This window comes from Alexandromys fortis, unplaced genomic scaffold (assembly GCF_014885135.2).
Source record: "Alexandromys fortis isolate MF-2015 unplaced genomic scaffold, M_Fortis_MF-2015_v1.1 scaffold_216, whole genome shotgun sequence".
Taxonomy (NCBI): Eukaryota; Metazoa; Chordata; class Mammalia; order Rodentia; family Cricetidae; genus Alexandromys; species Alexandromys fortis.
The window spans coordinates 920831-928318 of record NW_026068089.1 but is presented as its reverse complement, the minus strand read 5'-3'; the positions used below and the strand labels follow the sequence as shown (position 1 = coordinate 928318).

The 7488-nt window shown below is 44.6% G+C and overlaps 1 protein-coding gene across 4 annotated transcripts in view; it reads right to left on the bottom strand.

Annotated features, from left to right (window-relative positions):
• Nucleotides 1–7488, bottom strand: part of Dip2b (disco interacting protein 2 homolog B) — a 192750-nt gene that overhangs the window by 117752 nt on the left and 67510 nt on the right. The gene's annotated exons all lie outside the window — the stretch shown is intronic.

Sequence of the window (7488 nt, the reverse complement as noted above, 5' to 3'; positions counted from 1 at the left end):
GAGGAGGAGGAGGAGGAGGAGGAGGAGGAGGGAGGGAGGGAGGGAGGGAGGGAGGGAGGGAGGGACGTTAAGCCCTGTGCAGTGTCCAGGCCTGTAACCCCAGCACTCAGGACTGAAGAAGGATGGTGAGTGATACAAACCCAGGACACAGAAGACCCTGAGCCAACAAATAAATAGAAAATAAACTGAAAGCAGAAACACTAATGCTTGTCTCAGGTGAAAATGAGCAGATCTGAACGACAAGGTCACGCAGGTGGAGGCAAGATCCCTCCAGCGTGCAGAAGAGCCACTGCTTCTGACCTAACTAGATGTCTGCTGAAGAAACCCTTTCCTTTCAGCTCTGCAGATGGCTGCACATCTACTGGATGCAAGGTACCGCACTACAAAGCAGGGACTCGAGAGAGAGATAAGCAGTTTCAAAAGTGTTTCTGAGAGACCTTAAGAGCCCAGCAGTTCAATAAGACACACAGTGCAGAGAATGTTCTCAAAATGTGGCTCACGGGGCTGGTGAGACGGCTCCGTAGTAAAGGTGTCTATCTACTATATTAACCTGGTGACCTGGGTTTGGGCCTTGAAACCCACATAAAGGTGGAAGGAGATGAGAACTCCATGAAGTTGTCCTCTGACCTCTACATGTATGCCGAGGCACACGCACCCACTCTGACACACGTAGTAACAGTATATTAAGTCTAGAGGAATACAATTCAGACAAGACCAACAGACTGTCTAGAACTCCTGTGTAGAGTGAGCCTGTGTCAGAGCAAGTCAGTGGGCTCTAAGAGCAGCAAGAGACTCACGAAGACAGGGAGGGCACGCTGGCCTTGTCCAGCTCTGCCGCCTTGGGGCCCCAACAGCACCCAGGGCGCTGCCATTACTCGGTAAATATGCACTGCTGTTTGCCAGCATTGCCTGTGTAGTTGCAACAAATGCTCTCCTCTTAAAGCTGTCTGGAACTATAGATACTTGTATGGAAAAAAATCCCTCAACTCAAAGATGAGACCACAGCTCAGCAGAGTGAAGCATCCCACACAAAACCTTTCATTGTCTTGTCACTCCAAAGACAGTCACTCATGGCAAAAAGAGAAATGATTCAGGAGTCAGAACATACACATACACACACACACACACACACACACACACACACACACACACACACACACACACACACACATATACGGTTTGAAGTCAGTTCTCTAGTTCACACCAGAAGGAGAGCTAGGCTCCTGGCCCTCCTGGAAGTGTTAACAGAGGCACCCCAGGAGCTGTGCTCTGGACTTTGGAAGCTCTGAGCATGGCGAGGCGCTCTGTAGGCCACTGGAGTAGGCACTGGTGGCTAGAGCATATGGCTCCATCCAGGTAGGAGCTGAGAGCCAGGGGCCACATCCACATTTCTCCTGCTGCTCAAAGTCAAAGTGTTCAGGGCTTTGGATGAGACTGTATCTTCATAAAGATGGACCTGGCTCTTAGAAGACAGTAGGACACCTAAATATCAGATAGAGGTTGGGTTTGTTTAAAGGAATAGCAGTTAGTGTGTTGTTGGGGACTCAAAAATGATTTGCCAGGATAATTTGGACAGGTCACCTTCCTGCCACATGGTGACTGTACAAACTAATTCCCAAGATGCTACTGAATTAAATCAAGCTTAATATTAACCCAAACTGTCAGCACTTGATTTCCATGACTTATCTTCTAAACACGTTCTTCAGTCTTCTGTGACCTGCTATATTTAGACTGCTGAATTTTCTAATTTTAAAGATCATGTAGCATTTAAGAAAAGATCACATATATGTACACATATCACATACACACACAATGGCTGGGTGTAACTTGCTGGTGAAGTGTGCAGGATGGCTGAGAGCCTGGGAACTGAACTCAGATAGTCAGCACAGCCACGTAAGTTCTAACAATACCATGCCACAGTGCTAACTTCCTATTCTAAAAGGCACTTGTACTGAAGCAGCTACCTTTATAACAAATCTCTGGGCACGGAGATGGCTCAACGGTTAAGAGCATTTGTGGTAGGTTTGATTCCCCGCACAAACATGGCAGCTCACAACCATCTGTAACTCAACTTCAAGGGGGATGTGATGCCCTCTTCTGGCCTCTGCATATATGACACTGCACACACAAGGTGCACAAACATATAAACACAGGCAAAACTCACATAAACATAGAATAAAATAAATTTAACAGCAACAAGAAAAGTAGCATCAACATCGCTCTAGGGGTGAATAAAAAGGAGGCAATAAAAAGTCTGGAAGAAGTGGACACATTTTAGTGTCACTTAAAAAATAGAGCTAAATGTCGTTTTCAAAATCTACAGCTCTATGGGGTACAATACACAAAGAGGTAATGTCTTCTTATAATATAGAATATGCAGTACTGTATACAGTCTGTCCAACCCTCAAGCTATTCCTTCTGAGAAAGAGTTAAGAACAAAAGGAAGATCAAAAGAAATTGAGAGAATTTACGAGCAATATCCTCATTAAAGTACCCAATACTAACTATGCTCATAGGAAGAAAGACTACTTGAGAGGAGTAAGTATCGAAAGGAACGGAGAATAAATAATTAGTAATTCCATAAAACAGTAGCAGCAGATAACAGAGAGGCAGGCAAATACTAAAATGTAACATGGAAATTGGTAGTAACCAACATTAAAGTATTCTAAAGTTCTTATATGAGGAAAGTTCCAATACTTAAAAATTATATATATAATATATATTATATATTTATAAATATATAAATTTAACTCCCCAAATCAGGTCTTGCTGAGGTAGGCAAGTGCTCTATCAGGAGCGGCCTCCTAGCCTCAGAAGACAGTAACAGCCTTTAAAACTGTCAAGTCAGAGCCTGAGGGGAGGACAGCAAAGGGCTTCCCTGCAAACTCTGTGAGACTCACTTTCCACCAATGTGAGTGAGAGCTGAAAGCCCTGCACACAATGCCATAGCCTGACCAAGGGACCATCACACACGAAACACTAACGGATGAGCTTCAGAGACCAACTAAGGGCTAGCTAGGCACGTCTTAACAGCTTCCCTTTGTACAGGCATGTTCTCTGAGCACAGTGACACTAAGAACCACTTCTCTTAGGAAAGAAGGCAGACAATCTAGGTGATCAATCCAGGAAATTCTGTAAAAGTTCATGAACCAACTTAACACAAACAAAAAATTACAAAAAGAACCTGAAAACAATAAATCAGAAAGTAAAGCATATTCTCCAAAGAGGCAACTATACAGACAATTGGAGACACCCAAGAATGCAGTAAATAGCGTAATAAATCAGAAAACTTACAACACAAGTAGTTTCCTTGAAAAATTGAGTCTACCAAAATGGGCTTAAAGACAAACCGAGAACCAAGGACATGGTCAGAACCAGTCAGTTCTCCAGCACGCGGGCCCAGGACTCAGGCTCAGACTGGCTGCCTTGAGGGCGAGTCCTCTACTCCTGGGCCCTCCTAATAACCCTAGACACAGCTGCTAAGGGTAATCTGTTGAACTCTGCTGTAGCTGGGACTTGAGGGAAGGGGAACCTAGATTCATTTCCTGTCCTGTGACAAAACACCCTGACAAACTCAGAGGAAAACAGGTTTAAGTAAACTTACAAGTCCAGGGTACAGTCATCACTGTGGGGAAATGAAGGCAGGAACTTAAAATAGCTAGTCAATGTCCAAAGTCAAGAGCACAGAGAGAATTAATGCATAAATGCCTCTAATACTTAGCTCAAGTTTTCTATATAATCCAGGACCCAAACCCAAAGAATGGTGTCACCCACAATGAGCTGGCTCCTCCCACATCAAATGACACAAGATAATCCCCAGACATGCCCACAGGCCAGCCTGATGTAAGATGATCACTCTATCACATTAACAAAATTGTTTATGTATGTGTGTGTATACTTGTGCACACGTGGCATAGAAGTCAGATTGGAGGTATAGCAAGGGCAGCACACGGAAGCCATCAATTTAATTAATTTGAAAAGGTTGAAATAGAAGTGACTTTCAATGGATTATATAAGAAGGCAGAGGCAGGTGGATCTCTATGAGTTTGAGGCTGGCTGGTCTACATAGTGAGACTCAGACTCAAAAAAGAGCAGAGCAGAGTACACAGTGGATCTATGGATGGGGCTCTAGAGAGGATCTGGCTTGTAGACTCACATTGCCAATATTCAAATGATAAAGCCACAGGTTTGGCTCAAATAATCTGGAGAGACAGTCCACTGGTTCTGAAAATCTGGTCAGCAGACCAGCAACCTAAGTATTATCTGGAAATCTAACAGAAATGCACATTTTCAGGTTCCACCCTAAACTTAGTAAATCAGAATCCAGACGGGCCTGCAATCAATGTGCCTACAACCAAGAGACTGTGAGAAGTTAAAAAGGCGTGAGCCTTGTTGTAAGAATTCCAACATTTCCCAGGTGTGATGGTGTACAACTTTAATCCCGGCACATGGGAGGCAGAGGCATCATGTGAGTTTAAGGCCAGCTCAGTCTACATATCAAATTCCAGGACAGCCAGCTACACAGAGAGACCTCGTCTCAAAAGGGAGAAAACAAAACAAAACAAAAAACAAACAAACAAAACCAAAAACAATATGAGGAACAAAAAATTAATATGCTTAAATAATCAATCCACCACAGATATGACATGCCCACAGGCCAGCCTGATCTAGATAATCCCAGGTGATTCTAGACTGTGTCAATAAGAAGAATTCAGAAGTGACTCAGAGTACACCTTTAATTCCAGCACTCTAGAGGCAGGCGGATCTTTCTGAGTTTGAGGCCAGCTTGGTCTACAGAGCAAATTCTAGGACAGCCAGGGCTACACAGAAAAATCCTGCCCACCCCCCCAAAAAAAAGAGTGACTGAGAGGCAAGTGTGAACACTAATGAATCCAGTGGTGCCAGCTTCAGGTGCTGGAGTGGGCTGAGGGGTGAGCAGAAACAGTCTGAGCAGTTAGCCAGAGGATGGAGGGGGCGTGGCTACAGCAAAGGGAGAAACACGCAAGAACTGGCTGGAAGGGCGGTGCCTGCAGAGGCACAAGAGAAGCTCAGCTGCTGGTCTCAGCAGGAGCAGAATTTTATTACTGACAGTCAAAACTGCTCCACATGGTGGTAGGAAGAAGCAAGCAGGCCCATTTTCCTCAGTATTACTGCCTTTTAATGTCTCTTCTTTAAATTATTTTGTGTGTGTGTGTGTTTGTGCGTGTGTGTGTAGAGGTCTTTGGCCTGCTTGTATGTTTGCGTATCATGTTCATTCAGAGGCCAGAAGAGTGTTGGATCCCCTGGAAGTGGAGTCACATACCACTGTGAATGGTCACGTGGGTGCTGGGAATTGAACCTGAGTCCTGTGGAAGAGCATCCACTTAACCGCTGAGCCATCTTTCCCCCACTGTGTGGACTCAGTGTGTACAGTCACAATGCCTTATCCAGGGTGACAAGGACACACAGTCCCCCTGCTTCAGAAAGGGAGGAAGGAATATTTGGAATCCAAAGCACAGCCTTTCTACCTGGACAGATAGCCTTGTTAGGCAAAATGGAGGACTAAGAATGGGTGGGCCAGATGTAGGAAACAGAAATCTCTGGTCAGGAAGCTAACAGAGGTGTAAGGGAATGGGGGCCATCTGCAAGGGCAAGTCTCTGAAAGACGTGTGCACACTCCCGGTGTACTGCAGATAAAAACCTCACCAAGTAATCACCTACTTAGGATTGGGCTCTGCACAGAGGTTGCCCATAGGGCACTACAGAGTTCTCACTGTGAATTCATATACTGGTTTCACACTGTGACTTAGGATCCCCTCTGTGTTGCTGGTTTACAGTGGATGTGAAGGAATCTAGGCCCCTGCTCTCAAGCCTGCACGCCGAGCACTCTGTCCACTGAGCCGTTCCCCAGCCTCTCTTTCCATGTCTCTGGGCTTTCCGAGGACAGGCGAGGTTCTCGGCTAAGCAGCAGTCACATAACACTCCCAGCTTGCACTCATCAGATGCCATAGCAAACACCGACTTTTCCTTAGCTGTCACTGATTGATTTCCACCACTCTTCTCTCAATTTATTTCCATGCCCATCTGTTCATAAGGTATTTTAAAATTGACTAGAGTTTTATAGGAAGGGACCATCGGGCCTCTGTGTCTGTACATTCCACATCCATGAAGTCAACTAGCCTTGGACTGCAAATATTTTGGGGAAGAGGCTGTCCGTACAAACATGTGCAGACTTTTCCCTCCTGCCATCGCTGTCTAAGCAACACAGTGCAGCAGCGATTTAGCCAGCATTCACATCACGGTCGGCATCAGAAGTGAGCGAGAAATGATTTAAAACACGGCAAGATGTGCACAGATTACAGCCAAACACAAAGAATATATGTCATTGTCTGGGAGAACCTTAGCATATACAGATTTTAGTAACTAATGGGATGCTACAGCCAGCCCCCTGCAGATGCTGTGGGACAATGAAGGAAATCCTTGTTTATTATTCATTCAACAAATATTCACAGACTCTAACCATATACTACATTTAGTTGACAACCATGGGAGATACAAAACTTCATGGCATTTATAACTGAGCCATTAGCTTTACAAAGAACAAACTTACAGAAACCAATTTTGATTATAAAGGGAAACTAAAAATAAAAATGTTTTTTAGTAAGTTATGATTAAAGCGGCACGTAGCTATCAAAAGAAATGCCAGAGTACAAGTGACTTTAAACTGGGTGTGGCAATACACACCTTTAGTCCGAGCACTTAGGAGGCAGAGACAGCAGGTCTCTAGGCGGCTAGACTGCTGGCCTACACATTGAGTTCAGGCCAGCCAAGGCTACTTAATGAAACCTTGTCTTTAAAAAAAATAAAAATAAAAGCCTCTTGGGGCTGGAGGCTCTGGGACTAAGATCATGTTGATCTTGTGCACCTACAGAGGATCTGGGTGTGATTTCCAGCACCTACATGGTGGTTCACAAGGGTTTGTAACTCGGGGATCTGAAGTCCTCTTCTGATTTCTGTGGGTACCAGGCACACTTTATAGTACACATACACTCAGGCACGCAAAACATATATATAAAATAACTAAATGTAAGTAAATCATTTTTAAAAATAAAATTATAACCCTATGGTAGGCTGGCATGATGGCTCCCCAAGCGAAAGTACTTGCCACCAAAACTGAAAACCCGAGTTCAGTCCTCAGGACGGAGGGCACCAACTCCCACAACTGTTCTCTGGCCACCATATACAGTCGTATGTCCCACACCTTGGAGGCAAGGAAGAGCAACTGGAGCTAAGCACAAAGGGTACTCTGGACTTTCAGACATATAAGAAACTTGGCAATTTCTTCACAGAAGTAGTAACTAGGACGTAGATTGACTCTCAGGCATTTGGGGGTCCTGACTCTACATCTTCCTGCCCCCCAGCATCGGCACACCCTATAACAGGCATCTGTCTTCTCTCCCTCCTTGCTCTCCTTGTTTCTCTCTATCACTATTAAAATTGTCATATGCT